The sequence below is a fragment of the Cylas formicarius genome, unplaced genomic scaffold (genome assembly GCF_029955315.1).
Source record: "Cylas formicarius isolate icCylForm1 unplaced genomic scaffold, icCylForm1.1 PGA_scaffold_7__23_contigs__length_41026272, whole genome shotgun sequence".
NCBI lineage: Eukaryota > Metazoa > Arthropoda > Insecta > Coleoptera > Brentidae > Cylas > Cylas formicarius.
The window spans coordinates 31,323,684-31,351,305 of NW_026844352.1; the positions used below are offsets into that span (position 1 = coordinate 31,323,684).

The 27,622-nt window shown below is 33.4% G+C and overlaps 1 protein-coding gene across 2 annotated transcripts in view; it reads left to right on the plus strand.

Moving 5' to 3' along the window:
* LOC132705417 (gamma-aminobutyric acid receptor alpha-like) overlaps positions 1–27,622 on the plus strand; it is a 74,097-nt gene that overhangs the window by 18,766 nt on the left and 27,709 nt on the right. The window contains exon 1 of one of the 2 annotated variants that reach the window (XM_060675997.1): positions 21,472–21,608. The exons of the other annotated variant lie outside the window; for it this stretch is intronic. The gene's annotated coding sequence lies outside the window, so the exon portion shown is untranslated. Of the gene's footprint in view, positions 1–21,471; positions 21,609–27,622 lie in introns of those variants that run through there. 2 annotated transcript variants of the gene reach the window in all.

The following is a 27,622-nucleotide window of genomic DNA, read 5'->3' on the forward strand; positions in this document are numbered from 1 at the left end:
AATATTTTTTGCTATATTATCTAGTAACTTCCGAACTGGGGTTTTACTAAATTCCCTAAAATCTCAATCTCAACAAAAAGCAAACCAATAAAAGAATTTTAATGCAAATGAAAGAAGAGCGTCTTATTCTGCAAAATTCATTAGTGTTTTCAAGAGAAAACTTCTTTATTTTTTCTTCTTTTTTGGTATATTTATTGAAAGAAAGTTTTATTTCCGCGATAATTAACATTGCCGCGGGATATATTTTGAGACGGAAGCGTCCTCTAGCGAGTAATAATTTTCGAGCAGTATCTCATGACCCGTGGTCAAAAAGAGAACGCGCGCACGCTGACCGTGAAACACTAATTTTGTCTAATAGTCATCAACGAGTCAATTACGGTGAAAGTTGGATTGCCACAGCGCCATCACTAATCGTGCTCAAAACTCGGGCTTCGCATATTGAACCGAAAAATCAAGGGCTAAACCCCTGACATCATTAATTTTCGTGGAGAGATCTAGTACCAGTAATCCGCATAAAACAAATGGGTTGCCACAAACAAGTATGTTGTGAATATATATATATATATATATATATATATATATATATATATATATATATATATATATATATATATATATATATATATATATATATATATATATATATATATATATATATATATATATATATATATCCGGAAATCCTATTGTCCATATGGGTTAAATGCCACCGACCTGCAAAAGTGCAACGATTGCGAAAACGTCGTGTCAACGATATGTCGCAACATCCGCAGCCGTCGACCCCGTCAACGTCAGCATAAATTTATTATAAATACGAATTTCTATTGTAAAACGTTGTCTGATAACATTCTCTCATCACGAGGTTATTATGTCCATTTTTACTTGTATTTTAACGGTCTAATAACATTCTCTCGTCACGAGGTTATTACGTCCAATTTCATTTTGATTTTTATTTTAATTTAAAGTTAATAAATATATTTTTTAAAAAGTTATTTTTGAAAAGTGAAATATAAAAATTGGCGCAGTCGGTAGGATCCGTTCACGTTGCTAGAACACGAGTATTCTAACTAGTGACGGCGGATTCCAATCCCTTAGACGGAAAGAAGAACCATCGCAGCCCAGTCGTGCCGGAACAAGGAACCTTCCATCACCGTTTCGAGAGGCAAGAATTCGGAGTAGGATCTGTTCACGTTGCTAGAACACGAGTATTCTAACTAGTGGCGGCAGATTCCGACCCCTAAATCTAGGGAACAACGAAGACAGCCCATCGTACCGGAACAAGGATAAACCCATCAACCGTCTCGAAAGGCAGCAATGAAAATAGTACTGTAAGTGTTAAGAATCGTTACGAATAATTTTATTTTTAATTCGCAACATTGTTGAATTTATTACGTTCGATTACCCAAGGTTGAAAATTACCTATTTATTGAATTTCGCAACGTAGAATCGTTCCGCGATAATTATTTTGATTAAATTTTAGTCTCCAAGTTTAACTTGGCAATATTTAAAACAAAAAATAATTGTGTTTGAACTTCTTATAAATTTATTTGCTTTTTCTTAAAACCTAAAATAATGGCAACTCAATCAGACGAACCTAGTACAATGCTGGAAGTTGAACCATATAAACTTTCGGAAATTTTCTGTATCGTACCTGAATTTGAGGGCGACCAAATCTTTTTAGGAAATTTTATAAACGCGTGTGATTGTGCTTATAATATGGCAACGACGCAACAAAAAATTCTTTTAGTGATTCACATTAAAAATAAGCTCCGCGGTAAAGCAGCTCAATTAATTAATTCTAGGAATCCTGATTCATATCTAGAAATAAAGAAACTATTAACTCTACACTTTGGTGATTCTAGAGATTTACCTTCCCTAATTCATGACCTTCAACGTCTTAAACAATTGCCCAATGAATCAGCATTAACATTTTTCAATCGTCTTCAAGTCCTAAATGCGAAAATGCATTCATGTGTTCAAAAATCCACCACATTAGGATCCAAAGAGCAAAAGGATGCTCAGATATCTTTAATTGAGACTATGACCCTTAATACACTTCTTACAGGTTTAGAACCTAGATTAGGTCAACTCATTCGTGCTAGTAATCCCACTTCACTTTTAGAAGCCCAAGCAAGGATTCGTCGAGAACTCCAACTCTCATATTTTGAAAATCAAAAATCTGTCAAATTAAATTCTCCTAAATCGCATTCTGCGAATATTCGAACCCCTCTTCAGCAACCCAAATGCACTTTGTGTAATAAAATTGGCCATACTTCAAATCAATGTAGAAGTACGCATCAGCATGTCAAACCAAATTTTTCGCAATATCCACAGCGACCTTCTAATTGGTTCCAACAAAGCAACATTAGCAACAACTCGAATCAAATACCGATGAAATCTTCAAACTCTTATCCTAAGCCACATTTTATGAATCCAAACCCGCAGCGAACTCATCATGTAAACTCAAACCCGATCTACATCGACGGTTATTCCGGAAATTCCCAGGAATTTTCACATGAAAATTACACTCTTCAAGAAGATAATGAACTTCAAAATCATTATTCTAACCATCCAGAAAACTGCGAACCAGAGCAGGATTTTCAAGAAAGCCCTTACGATATCCCACCAGACGAAATGTCTCCAGACCCGATTTTCGAAATCAATTCCCAAATTCAAACCCTGAATTTAGACAACATGAATCCCAATCTAAACTTTCCAGAACAGAACTTCTGTTAAACCCTCTTCTTACGGTAAATTCTAAAAATTTATACTATATTTTTGACGCTACGCAAAAATTCAAAATATTAATAGATACAGGCGCAGGTATTTCTATCTTTAAATATAAAACCGCTGAAAATTACAGAACACGAGGAAAATATTACCATCCAAGGTATAACAAATCAAACACTTTTTATTAAAGAATCCACACTTATTCCATTCACCGATAACGACAAACATAAAGTATATCTTTACGATCTTGATATCGAATTTGACGGAATTCTCGGTTTAGATTTTCTTGATCGCTACCAATGTATAATCGATTTAAAGTCCAAAAAACTTATAACGAATTTCAAAACAATGCCTTTGCATAAAGTAGGACACGAATCTGTTCTTCCCAAAATTTGTAAAAAACCTGAACAAAATATTCAAAATCGAATTTCAATCGAACCTAGGACCGAAAGAATTTTCAAATTAAAATGTAGTTTAACAAACACAGACGCTATTCTCCACTCTCAAGAATGCGAAAAAGTTAGGTTACCTAATGCTTTAGTTAAAGTAAATAACAAAGGTGAATTTTTTACTACTGTTATTAACGCTAATGCAATCCCAAAAACTATAGATTTTTCAAATTTATCTATCGAACCTTTTAATACAAATCCTAACGAAAAAGAAATAAATAATATTTTCAATTTAAATCCTCAACCTGTTGATAGGCGCGGTATAATTCAATCCCAGTTCCGTACCGATCATTTAAACGAAGAAGAAAAAGAATTAATAACACAATTATGTCTTGATTTTTCTGATATATTCTATTTAGAAGGAGATCATTTAAGTTTTACTAATGAAATTAAACATACTATTGAAACGAACACCGCCAGACCACATGTCCACAAACAAGAAGTAAAGTCACAAATCAACAAAATGCTCGAACAAGGAATCATTCGACCTTCCACTTCTCCATGGTCTTCCCCTGTTTGGGTTGTCCCAAAAAAATTAGACGCTTCTATGAAACAAAAATGGCGCGTAGTCATCGACTATCGCAAACTAAATGAAGTCTCTGTCGACGATAAATACCCTCTTCCCAATATTTCCGATCTCTTAGACCAGTTAGGCAGATGTCAATATTTCACTACTTTGGACCTAGCCTCTGGGTTTCACCAAATTGAAATTGATCCCAAGGACGTTGCTAAAACTGCATTTTCAGTTGAAAATGGTCATTTTGAATTTCTCCGTTTACCCTTCGGACTAAAAAATTCTCCATCCACTTTCCAACGTGTCATGGACAACATTCTCTTAGGTCTTCAAAACGAACGATGTCTCGTTTACATGGACGATATTATCGTTTATTCCGCTACCATACACGAACATATACAAAGGTTAACTGATGTCTTCAAACGCCTTCGTGGTGCAAACCTCAAACTCCAACCTGACAAGTGTGAATTTCTTCGAAAGGAAGTAGCTTATTTAGGGCATCTCGTGACCCCAGATGGAGTCAAACCCAACCCTGAGAAAATAGACGCTATTCAAAAAATTTCAGAACCAAAATCACCAAAAGACATTAAATCCTTCCTTGGTTTAGCCGGTTACTACCGACGTTTTATTCCCAATTTCGCTAAGATCTCAAAACCTTTAACTAGACTTCTCCAAAAAGACACACCCTTCGTATTCAATTCAGAATGCAAAAATTCATTTAATGAGCTTAAAAACGCTCTAATACGTGACCCAATACTCATTTATCCAAATTTCGAGGAAACTTTTGTCCTAACCACCGATGCCAGTGCATTTGCCATTGGTGCAGTTCTTTCACAAGGTCCCATTGGAAAAGACCTTCCCATAGCATATGCCTCTAGAACTTTATGTAGTGCAGAGACGAAATATTCAACTATAGAACGGGAACTTCTCGCCATAGTATGGGCAGTTAAACACTTCCGCCCTTATCTGTTCGGAAGAAAATTTACTCTCGTTACTGATCATCGTCCTTTAACTTGGCTATTTTCGATAAATGATCCTGGTAGTCGTTTAGCTCGATGGCGTCTTAAGCTTGAAGAATACGACTATACCATTGTGTATAAGCCCGGTAAAATAAATAAAAACGCAGACGCTTTATCCCGTATTAAAATTAACCATATTCAAGATTGCGTCGATCTCCAAAAGAAAATTTTTATCCTTGCACCTAATAACGATGACATTCACAACCGACCATCCACAAGTAAAGAAGAAATCGTTCACGATGACAATTCTAATAATTCAGATATCGAAGACGACACAGCGGAAGTTACAGAAGAATACAACAACTTCGCATACCTTCACAAAACCACATCCCTTATAGACTATTCCAAAATAGAAACCTCTAATTCGCAACTTCTCGACAAAAACCACAAAGATATTGTCACTTTCTTTTGGCAATCAAAACTTGATGATTTGCATAACAAAATAATGGACGATATTTTTGAAGAAGATATAAATTTTACGTTTAACAAAATTAACATTTTTTCTAGCAAAACCGTCAAAGGCAGGAAATATTATATAATCCCTCTTCCGTATGACAATGAAACTGTAGTTCAACATTTATTCTATATTTTATTCACAGCTAAAAATGACTTTGATCTTTCAAAACTGTATTGTATTGAAAATAATTTACAACTTCCAATATTAGAAGTATTCTCCTTTATATTTTCCGAAAAGGATATAAAACTAAGAATCTGCCAAGATATAGTTCGAACTCCCGATCAAGATGAAATCCCTATCATTTTAGACCAATACCATTCAGGAAAAAATAATTTACATCGCGGAATCAACGAAACAGTTAAGCGCATAAAGCAAAAATACAATTGGCCAACCTTGACCAAAGATGTCGAAAACTATATTAGAAAGTGCGAAATATGTCAAAAAGTCAAGATCTATCGTAAAAACCTCAACACACCATTAGTTATCACAGAAACTCCTAAAACTCCTTTTGAGCGCATTAACATCGATATTTTCGAATTCCCAGTTCGTAATTACGCCCTTACCATAAGAGACGAACTCACAAAATTCACCCAGGCATATCCAATAAAAGACAAAAAAGCTTCTACAATCGTTACTACCCTTCTTCTCTACTTCCAACATTTTGGAACTCCTCTTAGAATACATTGTGACCATGGCCGGGAATTTGATAACTCCCTCGTCAAAGATCTTTGTCCTTTGTACGATATAAAGTTAACTTTCTCCAGCGTTAGCCACCCACAATCTAATGGATCACTAGAAAGATTCCATGCCACGCTCACAGAAATGATCCGAGCTCATAAAGCCGAAAATCCAAAAGAACACCCCTTTCATGCTCTTCCATACGCAATAATCTGCTACAACAACACAAAGAATAAAACGCATGGTTTTTCCCCTTATGAACTAATATTTGGGCACACTTCTAGTAGGCCTCCAGAAATTCTGTATAATGAAGAACAACTCATCACCAAATACATCCGAGACCTAAATAATCGCATGCAACATTATTACAGAGTCGCGCGTACCCGCACTGTTCAACAAAAACAAAAATCCAAAGTAAGATTTGATCAAGCAATCTCTAGAAATATGACTAAATATAATGTAGGAGATAAAGTTTATGTTAAGGAAACTCAAATTAGCGATAAAGCTCAGAATAAATTTAACGGTCCGTATGAAATTCTTGAAGTATTTGAAACTTCAGCCACTGTCAAAAATTTAACTACCGAACAAGTTTCAAAATTCAATTTTGACAAGTTTAAACCTTATTACGATTAGATTAAATTTCTTTCAGGATCTTGGGACTGATCTCTACAGTCGCACCCCAATTCCTCATTACTCCAGTAAATAATACAGTAGGCATCTTCTACCATGAAGAACGTAGTTTAAGAATATCCAACAACAAATGGACGCTGCTAGTTTATAAAAAAAAAAACTAAAACCTCTGCGAGAAACCATACGACATAATAACAAAATACTTTCCGCTCTCACAAAAAATGTTAGACGATTCTTTTTCCTCGTACGACAGCCTTCAAAACAAGTATCCAAACTCATTTTAGTCTTCTAACTATAATTGCTGACTCAGTCGAAGAGAAATTTTCAGAAATTACTATCAACACTGAAAATTTTAATTTTATAACTAAACGCGGTTTAATTAACGGTGTAAGAACTATTTTTAAATTAATTACCTGAAACCTAGACTCTACAGACGGCGAATACTTTAATGAATGTATAAATAAAGTAACAAAATCTTTTAATTCTACAATTTAAACTCTCGGAATCGACGAAGAAACTTTTAATCAAGATCTAACTCAAATTTAAAAATCTCTCTATGATATTTCGGACACCGTAGCATTTTACGAATGTCAAATTAAAAACACTTAATCTTTGCGAAAGCTTTACGGAAGGTTATGTATACCTAGAGTCTTACCTCAGCGATATATTAAACGCAATCACGTTCACACGAATCAAAGTTTTACATTGCTCTATTATTTACCCACGAGATTTAGTCATTTCTCTTCAGGAAATTTCAAAATCCTTGACAAAAAAAAAATAATTTATCACTACCACCCCATACTTCGAGCATTGCAAGGTACGTAGATATTATGGAGCTAGAACCATTTCAAACTGAAAATAAAATTGTTTTTGTACCAAGAATTCCCTTAATAGAACCTGAAATATACACATTGTATCGTGTTTTACCTATTCCAATTTTGGACAATCCAACACGTTTATTTCATATAATTGCAACAATAATAAAATATATTGCGCGTGATGACGATTCTTTACTCTATGTAATACCTGAAGATCTAAAAAGCTGCAAACAAATTCGAGTGCATTTATTGGAAGCTCCAGAGTACGAGCTAAACACTGTGTCGCAGAATATAAGAACGTGACCTACAAGAGCCACGCCGTTAAGATTCCATATGATTGCTGTTCTCAAATTCCAGTTTCAACCCCCAGAGTTGAAACCCCTGAAACTAATACTTTGCTGTTTCATTTGCAAATGCCGGAGAAAGAAACCGACAATACTCAGCATCGCCGATGGTAACGATCCTCGACAACCTCCGAAGCCAGGTCGAAGACCCCTGCTCCCGATGCAACTCAAATCACTAACTCCGAAAAGACGGACTAGCATCCACCCAGAAGTAACTACCCGAGAAGCTACGCTTTAATTAGTCTACGAAAGCTGCAGCAAGGCTCCACCTTTTCACTTAATGGGGGAGCTGTTATATCCGGAAATCCTATTGTCCATATGGGTTAAATCCAACCGACCTGCAAGAGTGCAACGATTGCGAAAACGTCGTGTCAACGATATGTCGCAACATCCGCAGCCGTCGACCCCGTCAACGTCAGCATAAATTTATTATAAATACGAATTTCTATTGTAAAACGTTGTCTGATAACATTCTCTCATCACGAGGTTATTATGTCCATTTTTAGTTTGATTTTAACGGTCTGATAACATTCTCTCATCACGAGGTTATTATGTCCATTTTTAGTTTGATTTTAACGGTCTGATAACATTCTCTCATCACGAGGTTATTATGTCCATTTTTACTTGTATTTTAACGGTCTAATAACATTCTCTCGTCACGAGGTTATTACGTCCAATTTCATTTTGATTTTTATTTTAATTTAAAGTTAATAAATATATTTTTTAAAAAGTTATTTTTGAAAAGTGAAATATAAAATATATATATATATATATATATATATATATATATATATATATATATATATATATATATATATATATATATATATATATATATATATATATATATATATATATATATTCCTTGTTGTATTATCAATTGCAATTTTCCTTTTAATTTAAATATGCATATTTTTAATGCCTACTCATAATTTTACTCATAGGTAATCTTATGTTGGAAATCAATTTTTAAAATTTTCAAAATTCATAAAAGTTGTAACCAAAAGTAAAACAAGCTAACTAACAAATTTATATTTTTAATATATTTTTCCATATTATACATAGGGCTTATAATCATTATTAAAGGGAGGTTGACAACAACTATGATAAATCATGCCGTTATCCATCCTATAGCCGCCCCTATATCGTTAACATAATGGTCGGAGATAAAACGAATGAAGATATCTTTGGTGAGCCCTATTACGTAAATTCGTCAGCTGAAAGGGCTAATTTTCTAGCGCTGATGCATAAACCTCTAAAATATTACCGGTGATCGAGCAGCCTTTGGTTAAGGGGAATGATGCATGTTTTATATAATTATTTTCATTGATAAGGACTAAAAACCCAACTTTAATTATGAATAAAATTGTAAGTGTGGCAAGTATATATTTTAAGCAGCAACACAGACACCATTTAAAGCTCTAATTTTGGTCAAGTGGTTCGATTCATTGAAAAAACAAAAGGAATTAATTTTTTTATTTATTTTATTGTAATTACTGTGATCGACGATCGATGGCAAACCCTATAAAAAAGCAAAAAAAGAGCAAGGGCACGAGTTGAACTGAGGTGGCTTTTACTTGATGAAAATCCATTTATCAAAATAAATAAGAACTAAAAGTTCAGATTTTCACGAAATTATATATTATGACATGACAATTGTTTTGACAACGCCGTGTCTTTATCAAATGTGATTTGTTAAAGACAATCAAGACGCGGTGTTGTCGAAACAATTGTCATGTCATAATATATAATTTCGTGCAAATCTGAACTTTTAGTTCTTATTTATTTTGTCAAGGACTCGAGCCTGGCAACATTAATTAACATTTATTTTGTCCAAAATAACAAAGTCATTTTTACATTTACACACTAAAAACACTACTAACATCTACTACTATTTGCGCCCTCTGACTTCTCTTTTCGACTGATTAAGGAGCGAGCGGCGCTTCGCTATTTTTTATGTTGAAAGGAAATTTTAATATGAATCAAAATATTGACTAAACTTTTAATATGTATGACTGTATGACTAACCCTTTTTATGTAACAAAGGATATACATAAAATATAAAATTATTACTAATAGTAGAAAATTTTGAAATATACTGTGATATTATGTGAACTGTAACATTTAGATTAATTAACAATCCCAAACTTTTATATAATATTATGTGTATTATATAAAATCACGTCAGTACTATTCAAATGCACATTATCGAATGCATTAGGTAATGTTAGAATACAATTTTCCGACAATCGTTTGAAGTGTCCTCTTATGCCGGATTAACATAATCTTTCGAGAGTCTGAAACGTGCCGTGGAACAGCTAATAGAGATTTCAGTTATAACGATTGTTACGTGTAACACCTTAAAAGTCTCACAATCCTCTCGCCTACCCCGTTTGTCTGGAAACATGTGCCAAGTCTGTTTGATGCAAAACTTTTAAGTGTAAGTGTCGTTAAAACTAAACGCCGGAAAACTCACGACTCATTAATTTTCCATGATGTTCGCAAACCTATTGAATGACTAGATACAAATTCAATACTAGAGACTGTATATGCAAACATATTTGCATAACCAACTGTTTTTGTAATGCATTCAGGCATCAAGTGACTTAATGGTCATTTTTAATCTGCTTTTATTTATTTACATTTAAAAAAAATACATTATAAAATCACAGTGCAGCTTGTGACCGAAATTTTCATGATCATTTTATAATTATTACAACCTATATTGCAATAGAATGAAAAAAAAGTACGTACCGCAAAAATTATTCCGAATTTATATTATCCTGCAGCAAACCAATTACCTAGCAGAAAATGACATTAATAATTTATTATTTGGAGCCCTATCCTGTTCAATATGCCTAAGTAAAATGGATTTGTCGATTATTTATTGCCTTCTGAATTTTAAACAAACTTTCCATTTAAATTTTTAAACTCTGAATCGCATATTTAGGCAATAAGCAAGTTTAACGCTCGAAATAGTTTTAGATCCGCCAAAATTAATTTTAAAATTCGCTTTGTATTTATGCTATTTTTGAACTTGCCATTGCTGTGATACAAACCATTTGATGAACCTGAGAGACCAAAATAAATTATACGTCATGGATTGCTGTGCTTTTCTTAACAAATGCAACCATTGAACAGTGGTTTTTCGAGCTTTACATTAAAACTAAAAAACTTTCGATGATATAGGTTTGTAGATCTCAACTTTTTCATTGCATATATATATATATATATATATATATATATATATATATATATATATATATATATATATATATATATATATATATATATATATATATATATATATATTATTAAGTTTCGCAGGTTTTGAAGTACGTTATTTAATATTTTACATCAACATCGATTCTTGCATACCATATAATATTTATTGCTTAGAACTTCACTTAAATAAGTTGCTGTTTTAGATGGAGAGTTCTTTCAAAGATTTTAGGTCCTAATGTAGGTGTCACGTTCGAGTGTTTTGTTAGCACTAAAGACAGTTTTATTTTATTATTATTATTATTTATTGTTTATCAGAAATAACTTTTCTACAAAAAGACAGACATTGAGCCAAAAAAAATGGTGAACTAATAGCATTTATCAACATGTGATTTCAAATACACATATACAAATTATACCTAGTACGAGCGGGTCTTCAATATGTTTATAATAATAGAAGCAAGACGTTTTGAGCCACGTGAGTCCAAATTTTTTAAAGCGGTAACAAAGGTATTGTTATTGGACTCCAAGGAGCATTAAACATCGGGCAAGTGAACAGAAGGTCGTAAATTGTTTCAAATTGTTTAGGGTCACATACGGAGCAAATCTGATCAGGTTTAATGAAGTAAGCGCAGCTTTTATAGGAGGATTTCAGAAAAATGTTATTATTCAATCCTAATTGTGCGATAATTCTTAAAATGGACATTGGTAATAGCACTTTAAATAACTGGGTCGTACATCAGAGGGTGCAAAGCATGAGTAAAAATTCGTGTAGTGGGAACAGGCTGCAATGTTGACATCTGTTTCAAAAAGTTTTGTTTTACAACGTTCTAAGATGTCATTCTTTTGCCGTCTCACAGTAATATACGATGGATTGCTCCACCACTCACCATAACCCAACTCAAAAAACTCCCTAATCTGACATGCCCAGTTGAATTTGGTGCACTTAAAATTGATTTAGGAAATAACAATAATCTTTTTAAAAAGTATGCCCCAAACTGGAAGACATCCGAAAAAAAAATTAGTATGGTTGTTTGCTATGTTTTTTGAATTGCATCCCAGCTTTAAATATAGTACCTCTCTACAAGGTTGCATATTGCGAAGGTTTATAGTTTATTGGTCTAATATGTTTGAAATGAACGAAACCCTATTAACTGGAACTGGAATCTTTCTAAGGCTTTATCTTACGACTCTCGTTTTTTGAAAGGCAGTCTTATGTCCGCACTTTCAACACTAACCTGACTTCAAATGTGAGATATCCGGCTTGTCTCTGACCCTCGGTCACTTATATATCTTCTCTTTAAGTGCCGCTAGAATTCGGTCTGTGAGCCGTGTGGCAGCCAGCACATACAGGAATTCTTCCTCGACTTTCGAGCGCCATCAACCAAAGAGGAATTAAGTATTTTTTTAGGAGTTGTTACGCGTGTAGGTATTGACCTAATGAATTGTCATTCCTGATCTCGGAACCTTACCGGACCCGCTAAGGCTACTTATAAGGCCAGAAACAAAGCTTCTCGCATCTCAAAAATGCTCATAATAAGATACCCATTTTATGCTTCATTAACCCACAATACCGGACTTGGCACTTGGAGCAGTTTCACTGCAATTTAACGCTGAAACTCAGAAAGGTTATTTCATTGGCAAGCAAAAGCTTATCAGAAGTTGAGCTCAGATATTCTCAAACCGAGAAGGAGAGTTTGGCACTGGTACTTGAAGCGATATTTAAAAGTTTCTCAAGACTCCCAGACGATGGATTTTAAGACTCGAAGCATTTAAGGTTAAAGTTATATAACAACCTGGAAAACAAAATATCGCCGATTCCATATCAAGGCTTTGCAAACTAGAGAACGTCAACACACACCAAGCGTCATTCATATCTCACAGGTAATTGAAGAAAACCAACTCGACCCTGAAATATGCGTTTCGACTTAAGCCGAGTACCTTTAGTCCAGTCATTTTACGTAGGAACATCATTGTCATGCCTGAAAATCTAAGATATCACGTTTTAGAACTAGCACACGAAGGACATCCAGGAAAAACTGTAATGGAGAGAAGGGTTAGGGAAAGAGTCTCGTGGCCGCTAATAGATCAGCAGGTCGAAACGTTTGTTAAACGGTGTAGTGACTTCTCAATCATGACTAGCCATAAATGTCATTGACCTTTTAAGCACCATTTCCTACTCAATAATATATCACCGTCGTCATTGACTGTTCCGGATACCAAGAAATAATATTTCTGAGGTCAACAACATTTGATGTTATACTAGTCATTTAATCTAGTTATTTGCAAGACAGGGTATTTCAGAATAAATTAGAAGAAAACAGTTTATAAGCGAAGAATTCAAGGAATTCAAGGAAAAACAAAATGTGCTAATCAACACCCAAGAACATCTAAGAAAAGCCCCGGATTCGTCAGGCAATTCCCGTATTCCTTCATCATTCCAGCTCAACCAGCTACCATCAATGGACCTGGAAGATTCACGGTAGGCAGCGCAAAGCGGACAAAAAGAATTGCCGGTACGTGTGCCGACATTCAATCCAGAGGATAGTCGGGCTAGACAAGGGAAATTTGCAGAAGTCACCATTCAAGATGAAAAAAGGACGGAGTGTTACCGTAACCACTTCTGCAGCAGTGGCATGATTAGTAATTATCGAGCCGGGAGATCAGACGATGGATTTACATGCGCCAATTAATATCTTCTAATCGCTTCAAGTAGCGCGTAACAATTAAACATTTTTTTTCTATTGCAAATAATTAGAAATGCCCTATGATTTTTTGTACTAATTATTACTTACTTATTATCGTACTTGCATTACCAGTATAATTTTTTTTCTCTTTCTCGAATGTTTGGTCTTTTATCTTAAATAGTTTCGTGAACATTTTTAGAAACTAATTCACAAAGCATCTTATTATCTTAAAACTTTTATATTCAAGCAAACATTTTATCAGTACAACCCTAAATTGTAATCTACGCGAAAGCTTAGTGTTATGGCCCGTGTCTTGATTCACATTCAAAAAAATCAGAATAGTTGTTGTAGGTTTGCTTGCAATCTTCGTAAATATAATCACGTGTCAGACAAAATAAAACTCGTCGGCTTATTACAGGTAGTGCCCTACCCCCCTCAAAAGCAAGTTTCAGTTATGTTATCTGAGTCGTTCACGTAGTAATTTTAAGACAAGATAGTGTGTTTTCAATTTCTAATTATCATACTTCCCCGTTTAAGAGAAGCTATGTTTATAATGCAGTTCTGTTGTACAATTCGCTGCCAGACAATTTTAAAAAACTTTCTTGAAATTAATTTAAATGAGTAATGATTCGTGTGTGTGTGTGTGTATGTACATCAATATAACCAATTTTTTGTCTCTTATTTTCGATTCCGTCTACTTCTTTTTCTCTCGCTTCTAGTGGTAAAGCTAGACTTCGCCACATTGAAGCACTTTAATTATTTATGAAATGTAATTTTGGGAAAAATATAATTAATAAAAGACGTTTTATTATCATTATTATTATTACTGATTTATACTTATATTATTACGTCTTTTCTTGTAATTGGGTCAAAGCGCGAACGTAAATCTATACAACACTGGCCCCGGGACGTAATTTAAACCCAGCAAACGATTTCCGAATCAAATTTTTTCCATCCTCATCCTTACGGATGCAATTTGTAAATTTTGCTGGCGCGATATATCAAGAGGATTAAGATATGATTACTCAATTTCCGACCAATGATGTCTCGACCGGGAAGCCTATTAGTCAATATTGCAAGTTGCAAAGCGCATTCGGTTTCAATAAAATTTAATTTTTAATTGTTATAAAATTTATTTGTGTTAAAAATTAAATTTTCTTGAAACCGAATGCGCTTTGCAACTTGCAATATTGACTAAATTTTAACAAATAAAAAGTAATCTCAATCATTTTGCGACTGATTGGAATTACAAACAATTACAAACCCCCTATTTTCGAGAAAATGTGAAGGAAACAAAGTGGCTCTAAACAGTCGCTCATTTTTCACAATCATAATCATTTTTGGAGTTCGGATTTCAGGTAATGTTTAGATGATGGAGATTGCGGAAATTGTTATTCCTCATTAGTTCCATTATTCCATTTAAGACCGAAGGGTGTCTAATAGACGGGAAACAGTTGATGTGTGGGTGAAATAATTGCAAAATTATGAGCAGAATCCAAAAATAGAATAATGTAAAATATAGACCACAGCTCCCTTTGGTCCGAACCAAAATTTCTGTCAGTTCTTCAAATATTGGCTTGGGATAAGTTTGGAATACCTTGTAGTTTCACATTTTATAAAAATTAAATTAACGTTTTTTTTATTAACAAGTCGAATCGAAATTTTAATTTTAACAATTACAAGAACGTTTAATTATTAATTAATTAATTAATAATATTAATTAATTTGTAAATACTTAAATGAAAATTTCAATGTTTCGGTCGAAGAATATATTTTTTAATTTTATTCTGTTGTTCAGTACATTATAACAACAAAATAAAATTTCTTGAATAACGAACGATTTTTGTTGTTATTTTTAGTTCGGATCGACAAGAGTTATAAGAAGTCAGACAGCCCAATGCCTACAGCGCCCGGCGGAAATGAATTCATATTGTTTAAATTAATCGCCCTCAGTGAAATTTTATGCCTACATCAAACTTTTGTCTTGTATATAATCAGTAAAAATTTTTTTTCTACCGAGAAGTTATTTAAATTTTCACTTAGTAATAAATCCTGATAATTTCATCAATTTATCTTTCACGGTTAATATGTCACTAATCGTTTACAAAACATAATTGGTAAAATGAAAATTTCGAAAAAACTGTTTTGAGGGTTTCATTTTTGGTAGTGACTTCTTAATTTAAAAAAAATAATTTACTTTTTATAATAAAATGAGAATGGGGGGTTCACTTGATGTGATCTTGTTATATATCCTATATGTTGGCATGAGGTCTCCTTTAGATATGGTCATTTTCATTACTATTTGGTGTGCTATAGCAATAATCGAATGAGCAACTTTTTAGCACCATCTAGTAGTGAAATACATATAGATTTTTCAATAAAAATTAAAACCTAGTAAATCGAAATTGTTTTCACTCCAACTTCATATCTCGGTAATGGCCATATCACCACTCGCCAGACACTGTTTCAAATATTTAATACATATATTGAATTTCGTACCTGGATCTATCATAACCAGTTGCTGTTTTCCGCAGTTTCCTGGAACGAACCGTTATATGTTATATTATGGATTGGTTGTTTGTTCAAAGTTAAGGGGACATCAAAGGTAACAGTGAAAGTTCTCTCGCTGCTTTACAATTAAATAGTTCGCCCTATATTAGAACTTATTGAGGCCCTTATTACTAAAATTTAAATTTGTAAGTGTTACCACTGCTTCATACTTTAGTTATTGTTCTTCATTTTGTTCCTATATTTAGCTTAATAACCCCTGGTCCTTAGGCCCAGAACAGTATTCTATACAGTCCGGTGGTTCCAAAATTCAGTCCATTTTTATCGAATTCTCAAAATAAGTTTCTATAATGCGAATACATTGAAAGTGAAAATGAACATATGCAAAATAACTTGTTTATCGGATCCGATCAATTTCCCAATATATCCCATTAAAAAAGTGACCTAATTTGATGAAAATGAATTCTGTTTTGCATTGCCATTTTGACAATACATTCACGTTCCTCAATTTTAATGTTTCAATTGGTTTTAGCTTTGGATTGTTTGGTTTCTATTAGCAGATTTATTGATTTGTGGTTTTAGGTTGGAAATAATCAGAACTTATATCTCTCACGTCACATTTACTTGAGATTTTTTAAAAACCAGGCTTGCGAATAATATCAAGAAACATATATGACGTCGTATTTCATGGGTTTATGTGGGAAACTCTTCTATTGCGGGTACCTAATAAAATGTATTTTTATGGATTCGCTTTTTCCGCCTTATTAAAGCCTACATTTAAGGAGTTTTCGCTCGAACTTCGCAAAAGACATGTAAACTCTATTTAGTTCAAACTTGCAAGTCAAATATTGCGTTGAGAAGCACTGTCACCTGGTGCTGGAAGTTATTGCAAAAAACTAGTAACATGGCTCTTTACCTCGTTATAGGAATAAATTTCCTATAACTTGCGAAAAACAAAAATTAGAAGACTGTTGACTCTCTTTAATTCTTATTTCCATTATTCCAGTTAGGTTTAAGCCTCTCCACTTTTACTAGATACTTTCACTTTGAATCAAAGACCTAACCCAGTTATAAAATAAATAATAATATTAAAACAAATATCTTGCGTGCCTCCCCACTGGGCAAACAGATTTACCTACGGGGCTGCAATTCTTGAACCTGCACAACTGTATTGGCATGAGAGTAAAGAGTGCCTTAGACAGAAAATTCGTTCCTTGGACAACGTAGTTCGCCAGTTTCCCGAATTGCCCACCAGGTGCGGCGTAATAGAACAACGGAAATAGAAGTGGAAGCTCTATTCAGCTAAACCACATATAATAAAACACACAAATTATGAACGCGTAGGAAAATTAATGCCCTGAATCTCATTTTTAAATTTGTATTCATTTGAAGTAGGCGGAAGTTTAACAAGTGCAAATTTGGCTTGGATAACGCCTGATAACTGCGTATCTCATGAATATAAATAAAGGGAAGAGTGTAAGGGTCAGTGTAATTGGAACAAAACTTCAGAGAAGCAATATCACGGTCGATGGTTAATTTATTTTGGATTTGACGGTAGCCAATCTAACCAACTGTAAATTGAGACTCCTGGGAGTTGCGGGAAACTCGTATTTCGCATTTTTTGCTTTTGTGGTCAGTTCAATTTCGAAAAACACAGTGAGATTTGAGGTTCACTAGTTCGATTTACTTTCGCTTCATATTCCTGCTTTTCGTTATTTGTAGAGAGTGCCATCAACAATTCTTGTCTGCAGTGTAGAGCCACTGTAATCTTATCAATTAAGAAGGAAAGGTTTGTAAAAAAAAAAACAAACACTAGCTACACACAATAGTCGAAACTACATTATTTTCATTATTGCCGTGTCTGACTCAGCTTCAGCTCATGATCATGAGAACCACAAGATTCTATTTTTACCAATAACCAAGATATGCCGCAATTGCAACCAAAATGGGACACACTGTACATTATTTACATCATTGAAGAAATATTATGTCCTAAATATGTTAGTTCGGATAGTCACTGTAGTTTTAGAGCCCATAAAATTGCCGCTATTAAATTTAGTGCGTAAAATCGATCACCGAAATTATTTTGCTGTTCGGTTAGGATTTTGTTATTGCATTCCGTGGGCCATATTTTACACAAAAATTTAGCGGGACATTTTCGATCTACAAGTCACTGATGTTGCGAATATTGCAGGAAATTAATTATTGACACTGTTCTCGTAACCGATCATTTAACAAAATGTTGTTCTTTTGCAACTGTAACTATAAGTGGAATTGTGAACGTAATTATGTTCAAGCGAAGACGAGGTAGACTTTTTAAAAACTTTATTTTCAAAATACAATCGAAAATTAAGAGTTTCTGCAGCAGCAGTTACAACAAGAATAATCATATTACTTAAAACTAAGACTTTATAGGTCCGTATCCGAAAAGCTGACAATGTGAATCTCGCGGTCTCTTCATAGTACCATCGTGGCCAAATGCTGACATCGTAGATCTCACGGTGTCCTATCCTTATTACGTAGAAATCATTGTACATAACTACGTACTTATCGGTTATATATTTGATGTTCAAAAATTATTGCAAGACTTTTTTTACGACCAGCGGATTTTGGGAACAAATACACTGGAAGTCGTTTATGAATGAATGAAGCTCTCTTCTTAAAGTGACACTTTGTGCACGCCTAAGCATTGTGTAATTGGGTATTTTAGAGAAAAGAATTTAAAATTTCAATTAAAATATAGTAGTAGCACTATTATATTTAGTGGTTCGGTTTAATTTATATTAGTAGCAGTAATAATGCCAACTTCAATAGATAGACTGGCTTGAATAAATTATTAAAGTCTGGTTTAATATTTTTAAAGAACAAAACAAAATCGCTAAATAATTACAGTGCTTAATAAATTAGTGACTGAAAAAGTTGTACACCATACCATACTTTTTCGACAACTATTAGTTTTTGGATACTTTTTGTGAAGCAGCAGGAACTCATTCACTGACTGACGTATAACGTGGCCGTTGGACAAACGTCAAAATGTGCCAAAAACATCGCTCCGGAAATTATAGGGTGTTTTAGAGTAGGGAAATTAAAAAAAATATCAAGCGAAAGAATCCAAGAGATATACATTTTTTTATTAACCCCAAAATAATAATTAACTCCTCTCTTAAACTCATACTAATTAAATCCAGTCAAAAGGTCTGTTGATTCGAAACCTTTTAGGCGGCGCACTTCACTAGCTCACCCGCAAACACGTTTGGACATAGTTTTATCCTGTATCTCTCACAGCAGCGTTTTATTAAATTTTTGATGGTGCGAATTTGTAGGTTTTTTTCTATGGCTCGGTTGGGCACGTACCATTTGGCGTTAATTACGTTTTTCAAGACGTTATTTTAAAATCTCTGCATTATCTCTAAATTTGACTGAGAGCCAGACCCCCATAGCTGTATAGCGTATGTCCAGACGGGTTTTATAATTGTTTTATATACAAGAATCTTATTTTCTAGTGACAGTTGCAATTTTCTACCAATTACCCAGCAAAGCTCTTGTAGTCTGAGTCCCAATTGTTTTCTCTTATTAAATATGTGTGTTCTCCCTGTCAATTGTTTGTCTTTATGTGTGCCCAGACACTTTACGCTCTCTACTTGTGTTAACTGGGTGTTGTTTAATATCACTGGAGGACAGTGGTCTCTTGTCAGGGTTAATGTGATTGAGATTTTGATTCGCTGACTTTTATTTTCCATTATTTTTCTATCTTGTTTAGAGTATTTTGCAGATTCCTGGTTGCGGTTTCTGGGTTTTGGTGAGAAGCTAGTATTGCTGTATCATCAGCGAAAGTGGAGACTATGGTTTGATTTGTGGCTGGTAAGTCGGTGAACAATAGGTACAGTACTGGTCCCAGTATCCTTCCTTAAGGTACTCCGGAGTATATCCATATATTCAGACTGATGTTTTACTAGGAAAAATCTGTTGTTTAAGTATGATTTAAGTATTTCATGTGATCTCGTAATGTATTTCTTTATTTTTGTACAAGAAGCCCATTATCAAAGGTTTGAGTAATATCTATAAAGGCTGAGGAACAAACCTTTTATTTCCTAGGTGGTCGCTGACTTGCTTAACTACTCGATGAACTTGTTCCACAGAGCCGTGTTTCTTACGAAAGTCAAACTGATGATGCGGTACAATATTTTTGCTAACCACTAATTTGATATAATACAAGTTTTTCAAATACTTTTGATAATATTGGAATAAGGCTTATTGGTTTATATAAACCCAGACCGGTTGGATTTTTACCTAACTTTGGGAGCATGATTGTTTCCCTCCTTTCCATAGTTGGGGAAAATGTCTGAGTCGTATAATGGCATTAAATATTAAATATTTGTTTAATTGCTTTTATTCCTTTGTCAGTAAGCTTAGTTATGAAATCATATCCTGGGGAAGATTCTAGGCAATTGTTTATTTCATCCCTATCCTCTTTGGTGGTTTCTTCATCTAACGGTTTGAATACATTTGCTAAATGTTTAGCAAACGCAACAACTTTCTCTTTGTTACTTCTGGCCTACTTTCCGTCTTGATCTTTTATGGGTGGCGTAGGTTGCTAGGGTTTCTAGGTATTTCTGCTTTATTTTGGAAAACCCTCAACCGACTCCGGTGCCAAATGGGGAGATCCAAGAACAACCTCCTGAAATGGGGATACGTGGAAGAGGAAACGTGTGAAGGTGGAGAATCCCAGACAATGGAGCACCTTCTAGCGTGTCAATCCCTACAAGCCCCATGTACCATCCGGGACCTTTGGACGTGCAATGAAAATGGTGTAAAATGCGTCAGACACTGGAGTGATATATGAACAATATCTAATGATTTCTAGTCACAAGTTGTAGATCAGACACGATTAAATAATTTTTTTTTATCAAAATAGTTTTTTAGAATTAATTTAAAAGAAGAAAAGAGCAAATTTTAATAACTTTAAACAATAACTAAAAAGATGGTTAAAGTAACAAAAGTTCAGTTTGCAGAACCTAGCATCCAACAGGGAAAAAACCGAATATCGTACTAATTTTTTCAATAACGCAATTAATACAAAATAAAATCGATTGAAATTTATACGTCAAATATTCCACAGATGTTAAATTATTTATATAATCCAAAGAAGCAAAATTCTAAATATGAGGCTTCTTAATTTTAGAACTTGGGTAATTAAATTAAGGTAAAAAATATTTATAATATTCTGTACCTAACGAGCGTTTATTGTTCAAGTAAATCCCTTATAATATTTTAATGCTATTCAAGAAATTCTATTCAGTGGCAGCTTCCGCATTATCACTAGAAAGTCATCATCGGCTCCGCTTTTCATTATCTACGACAGTTTAATATGCGCCTCGGCAAGCCAACCAAATAAATATATTCGGACGAATTGCCCAACTTTTAGTAATAATTCGCTTGCGTTCGTTTGACGTATTCTTTAGTTTCGTTGTATATTCCTTCTTGTTAAATAACGTTTGAAACATGTCTTCATGAAGATTACATGCCAATTTGTCCGACAAATTCACGATAAGGTAAGTGAATCTACTTATATTTTTGGTGCGTCAATTTTGATTCTTGTTAAAATTGGGAAATTTTTATGTTTCTCTAGAAATCATGGGGATAAAATAGTACATTCCTGATCCGAAATCAATCTCGTTATCTTTCTTCTGGCAGTTTTTTCATTAGAATAGAACGGCCTTAACAAATATGGAAAATTGTCTGCGGTTTTTTAATTATAATCTAAAGTTTTTATATGTAATTAATATTTGCTTTTGAATATATTCTAGAAAGTGCAAAATGGATAGCTAAGTTTGTGATGGTTTCTATCGGCACCGTGAAATACCTTTTTATTATGTATTTATCTGTATATGTAAAATCCCCATTAACTGTTAAGGATATTATCAAAATGAAGTAAAAATTAGATACCAAATCAAAATTGGGCACCAAACTACGCAAAGTTCATAACTAAACTGGAATAAGATGATTGACAATGAATAAACTAAGAATACAATATAACAATCAGTAATTCTGCAGGTAATGTTTAAATTCTTTTTTACAAAGCTTTTGGATTCCTCCTGCGTCGGTTTTTACTGAGTGAAACAGTTTCAGTCAAGCTCTGAAGAAGCCAACAGGATGATTGACGAAAAGTCAGCAGTTTCGACTCAGCAAAAACCGACGCAGGAGGAATCCAGAAACTTTGTAAAAGGTATTAGCCTGTGAAGTTTCTTTGAAAAATGTTTAAATTATTTATCAAAGATACATATCAGGCAATTTCTGCGATATATAGTCCTGTGAAATGGTATATTAAAAGTCGACGGACATCTGAACGCCCTAAATGGTACATTTAAGCTAACTGTACCGAACAATGAACTTATTAGGTTGTACGGGAGCTTAAAGGAGTATAAATTATTTAGGAGTTTGTCTTTTTTGGCCCATTTTACTTAGTTGTTAATTAATAGCAGATTTTGATTAGCAATTGTAGACATTAACAATTTTGAAAGCCGCTTAAATATATAAAATAGTTTCGACTCGGTTGCCGTTCGTTTAACTGAACTGACCAAAACTTTGTTCGTATTCTTCGGTATACTAATGCAATGCTTCCCAAATGGTGTGCTCTAAGGAATTCTTGCCAAGAAAGACCTACGCCACTAACCTATTGGTAATAACTGTGTGACACATGGACAGATTGTGATTTATGGGCAACGGGCAGAATTTGTTTACCACTGCGGTCGATATTGAGTTACAAAAGTGTCTATTCTTGAAGTTCATCACCGAATACGAATTTTATTTTGTCATGCGAAATTGTTTTCTCAGTTTTACGCACCATCCGACGAGTAATTTAACCAAAAAGGTTGTTTCACTTCAACGACACCTATAGAGTTTTACGACTTAACCTCTATTCCTAATTACCTTCTTTTCCTTCCTTGTCCGATTTCACAGCAGTATCCAATAAAAAGCGGCAACGGATAATGAAGATACGAATTAAAGATGAGTCTGGAATATCCGCTTAGGACACAAATTTACTTAAAAGTGGATCGAAACTTTATGAGTGCTATGTTATTTAATGATCGAATCTGAGAAATGACTTGCTGACACTTCGACCAAACTTTAATTTAATTAACGATTTAAATTGTCATTAAGTAATTTGCTAGACAAATTATTGTTGATGATGATGTAATGCAGAAGCACTTAAAATTAAAACAAAAGAATATAGACTACGTGGCACATCGAGAGAGAGGAAATCATTTGTTATTTACTCGTTTTCCATAGTACCGATCCTCACAATTTTTTATTAAGGTTTTTCATTTTATGAAGGTAGTATTGATTGTTGCAGAGTTTTCTCGTATGTTTTCACACCATGTTTACGAAATCATAATATTAGAAAGGATAAAGCCGAAAATAGTGTATAATTATATTAAAGTCCTTAAAACTAAATATGTGTTTTCTGTCTAAGAAATAAATGTTTCCAAAATTTATTTAAATATACAGAATAGCTTACAGAGTTTAGTTTACCCACACAAACTTTTTTTTTAAATAAAATGTAGAGTCAATTTTTACTTTATTGCTAGTTCACATTCAATCAAATCTATGCGCATTGGAGGATCTAATGTTGCGTTCCGAAAAAAATTGATAATATCGTGAATGCGACCAAATTGTATAGTCATAAAATGTAATAGATCAGTAGTAGTACAGATTTTCAATTTAGTCGGCATTGACATTAGATTTGACAACCATCTAATATGTCGCACTTCAGAACACGTAAAAAAGCATTACTTTATTGTGTTACGAGTGCGCGAGAACTTTCTTTACTTTGATGATCCTTTGTGAGAGTGACATTGCAAGTAATGTGCTCTTTTTTTTTAAATATTTTCTGGTAGTGACACTGTACTGCTAAGTGAGCGAGAAATTTTCTCACTTTGTTTAATTACAATTTACGATGTCGAGGAGAAGACGACCCGGTAACCGCACTGATGACCAGAGATCAAAAAAATAGTCATACTATGTCAGAAATGCGTTATTTAATGAGTGACAATGAAGTAGATAGGCTTAGAATGCAACGAGTTCGTGCACATCAAAGGCAACAACAGCAAGCACGACATAATGAGGTATTTTATTTATCGATTTAGGCAGTACGAAGTCTGCTAGTTGTTAAAATTAAAATAGAGAAATATTGGTTGGTACGTGACTATAATAGATGATAATCGGACTGATCGGAAAGCAATAGCAATTTTTGAATTTCAAATGTCAACATCCTATTTTTGTGAATAAGTTGAAAACGTATGTTTTCCGGATAGCAAAAACCTTTTAATACGATTGTTATATTTTTAATAGTATTTCAATTTTTCAGGAAATTATGGTATTAACAAAATTTTTCTTAATTTACCTTTGATTTTACCTACTTTATCTTACAGTTGTCTGCAATTTTTGAGTTTTACGCTATAGTAAAATGACAAGCTACTATGAAATTTTAATGGGCAGTACCGGATTGCCTTTACTAGAATTTATTATTTTAATTTTCAAAAACGAGGCCATTTAATCAAGTTCGAAAAACTGTATCTTCCAAATTAAAATGTTAAGATTAAAATATCTTCCTGAAAAAGTAAAACAATTGAAAAATATTTCACAGACTCATTTACATCGAAAGTACCTGTAGCATGAGAATAAAAGTTTTAGCTTGATATCTCCAATGGTTCAAATATTACACGCGAGAACATTTTAATTAGAGTTTGTTTAGGCACGAGTGGAGCCCAGTGGAGCCAGTGTTGAATGAAAGAGAGTTTGAAGAAAGTTTATAAAAGTGTTGCATACTTTTTCTACAACCATTAGTTTTTGTGTGCAGCACGAATACATTCACTGACAGGCGTGTGCCGTAACTGTCAGAACGAAAGAACGTCAAAATACTATCATTGTTTTAAATTTACCGAATACTCCAATCCCAAAGGTACGCTTGAATTGAAACTGACGTTTCGATCATACGTTTTTATTTCATTTTATTGGGATATTCTTTCCTCGATATGGCGGCACGGAAATAATAGGCTGCTGTGTTATCAATTTAGCTCAGTTTTGCAAAAGCCCATTGTCAAAACGATGTTGGTGTGGAATACACCGATAACGTAATTAGACATCGGACAATAACATACATATACATATGTCGACCTATACACAGGAATTGCAGCAAACCAGAAGTTATTAGTAGCGAAGTTGGCTAAAAGCTAACATGACAGAATAGAATTCAGCTAAACTACAATAAATCGAATCGCTTTCGATTCTTTCCCAGTTGGCATTGCAAGAAATTGCTATTAAAGAATTGATCAAAAAGTTATAATAAGTTCCAAAACAGATTGATAGATATCAGCTTTGAACACATATTCTGTTTTAACCAAACGAATCCAAAAATTTATATTATATTTTTATTCTAAATATTAATTTATTCATATACTGCAAAATAACGTTTTGGCACTCATTATAAGCTATTTTGAGGAGATTCATTATTGCAATATCTGTAATTTTTGTCTTAAATTTTTATAAATATAAATATAAATTTTATAAATTTTTTATAAACGAAATTTAACGGACGAAATAATATAACGTTCTTGTAAAAAATGCCGAATTATTAGGATACATGTTGCTTATAAAGTAAACGACTTTTTCTTTTACATATTGGTTTTAGATATTTATATTTTAGAAATGATGCTCTAGTTATTTACAGCATACAAAATTATTTAAATACGTACATTTTCCATTTTATGTAGGTCAGCGATGCCGTTCATCCTTGCTAATCTTGGATATGAGCTGCTCATAAAAACTGTCATATACACCATGTAACAATTTACAGTAAATTTGACAGAGAGGTAAAGCTTTAAAGAAAAAATAAATGCTTTTGAATATTTAATATCGGAGGTCTCATTTATAATCTATATCGTATGAACCAATTATGTTGTTCAAGTTCCGTACTACCACGTATTTTCTTTCTTTTTTTTTCTTCAAAAAAAGCAGTGGCATAACATAGTTTCTTTAAACAGATTATAAGTTACAAATTAAGTATATTTTTCTAGATGAAATGTTATAGACATATACACACCAAATTGCACTGTTATAATCTTATGGACCATAAATAAGAAGCTACAACAAGGGAGATTTTAAAATCCCACCAGGTTCAAATATTTATTTTTTACAACCCCCGCCATCTGTTTCAATCGTAAGTTTTACTCCTCGCAAGTTTTAGTACCCTCGTGACCTACATAAAATCGCAATGATTTGCCACAAAACATGCTCACCGTAGTGCTTCGAAGTTACCTTGAATAAAGATGACAAAAAGACGCACATAATATCATATGTTAAAACACCTATTAGACATTTTAAAATAAATTTGAAATTGACCATACGAGACTTTTGTTGCCTCGAGAATGTTAAAAACTGTAAGTAATTTGATATTTTAAAAGTTTAGAAATTATGGTACTCCACCTAATACCACGAACCACCAATTATGTGCCAATTAGACAAAAACGTGTTCAGTAATTTTTGAAATATATACAATACTTTTTGTAACTCCGCGTAAATATTCTATCAATGCAATTACAAAATTTGTTACAAGAAAGTTATCGTCTAGTAAAATGTATTACTTCCTTATACTACCAGATTGGTGTGTTCGTGTAACGATTCTTATACCGGTTTTATAATTACTCCATAACTACTGATGCAATGAAAAAAATTGTTGTGATTGTTGTGATGTCAGGCCATTATATTTTTACGAACATAATAATAAATTTATGTGTTGTTCATTTTGAAAAGAATCCATATAAACAATTACTTATAAAACATTTCTGAATTTCTATGCTGCGCAAAATATGAAAATTAAAAAAATAATAGAACTGCAGAAAATATTTCATAATTGTTAGATTCTTTGTAGTGCCCCCTGAAAACCTAAACCTAATATTATATACAAGTACTCTGAAAAAGTTTTTCTTTTACAAAATCAAAACCTGACTATCGAACAACTCGAATGGTGACTAGAAGTAAAAGAAAACTTTTTCGTTTCAATGAAAAAAATGGTGTTTTACTTCATACCGGTGAAATCCAGTTTTCGTGGGAAGAAAGGCAAACTTTTGTAATAACCCGGGATTCCTCATTTTGTATTTTGGAAGGAGTAGAGCTTGCTACGAACTAACTTTGACGCAATAATTTTAATTAACTGCTTGAAGTCGATTACCGGAAACGCTAATAAGGATAACAAAATAGGCCACCACAACATTGAATTCACGGAATCGTATTATCCGATTTTCCTGAAATAAATGCATTTAAACTGAGAATATGAATATTGCCGACCACGTTAGCAATTCCGCAGCACTATTGATATGTTTTATTATCGTCTATTATTTTCAATACCTGGTAACTGTCAAAAGGATTTATTTGGAAATACACGCGTCCAGGGATCTCGCTTCTATAACAGTTTGCTTTAATTAGCGCTCCCTGTATATAGTTCTATTTCTAGATTCAGCTCAAAAAGTTGGAAATATTTTATTAAGATGAACTTAGTCTAGGACCT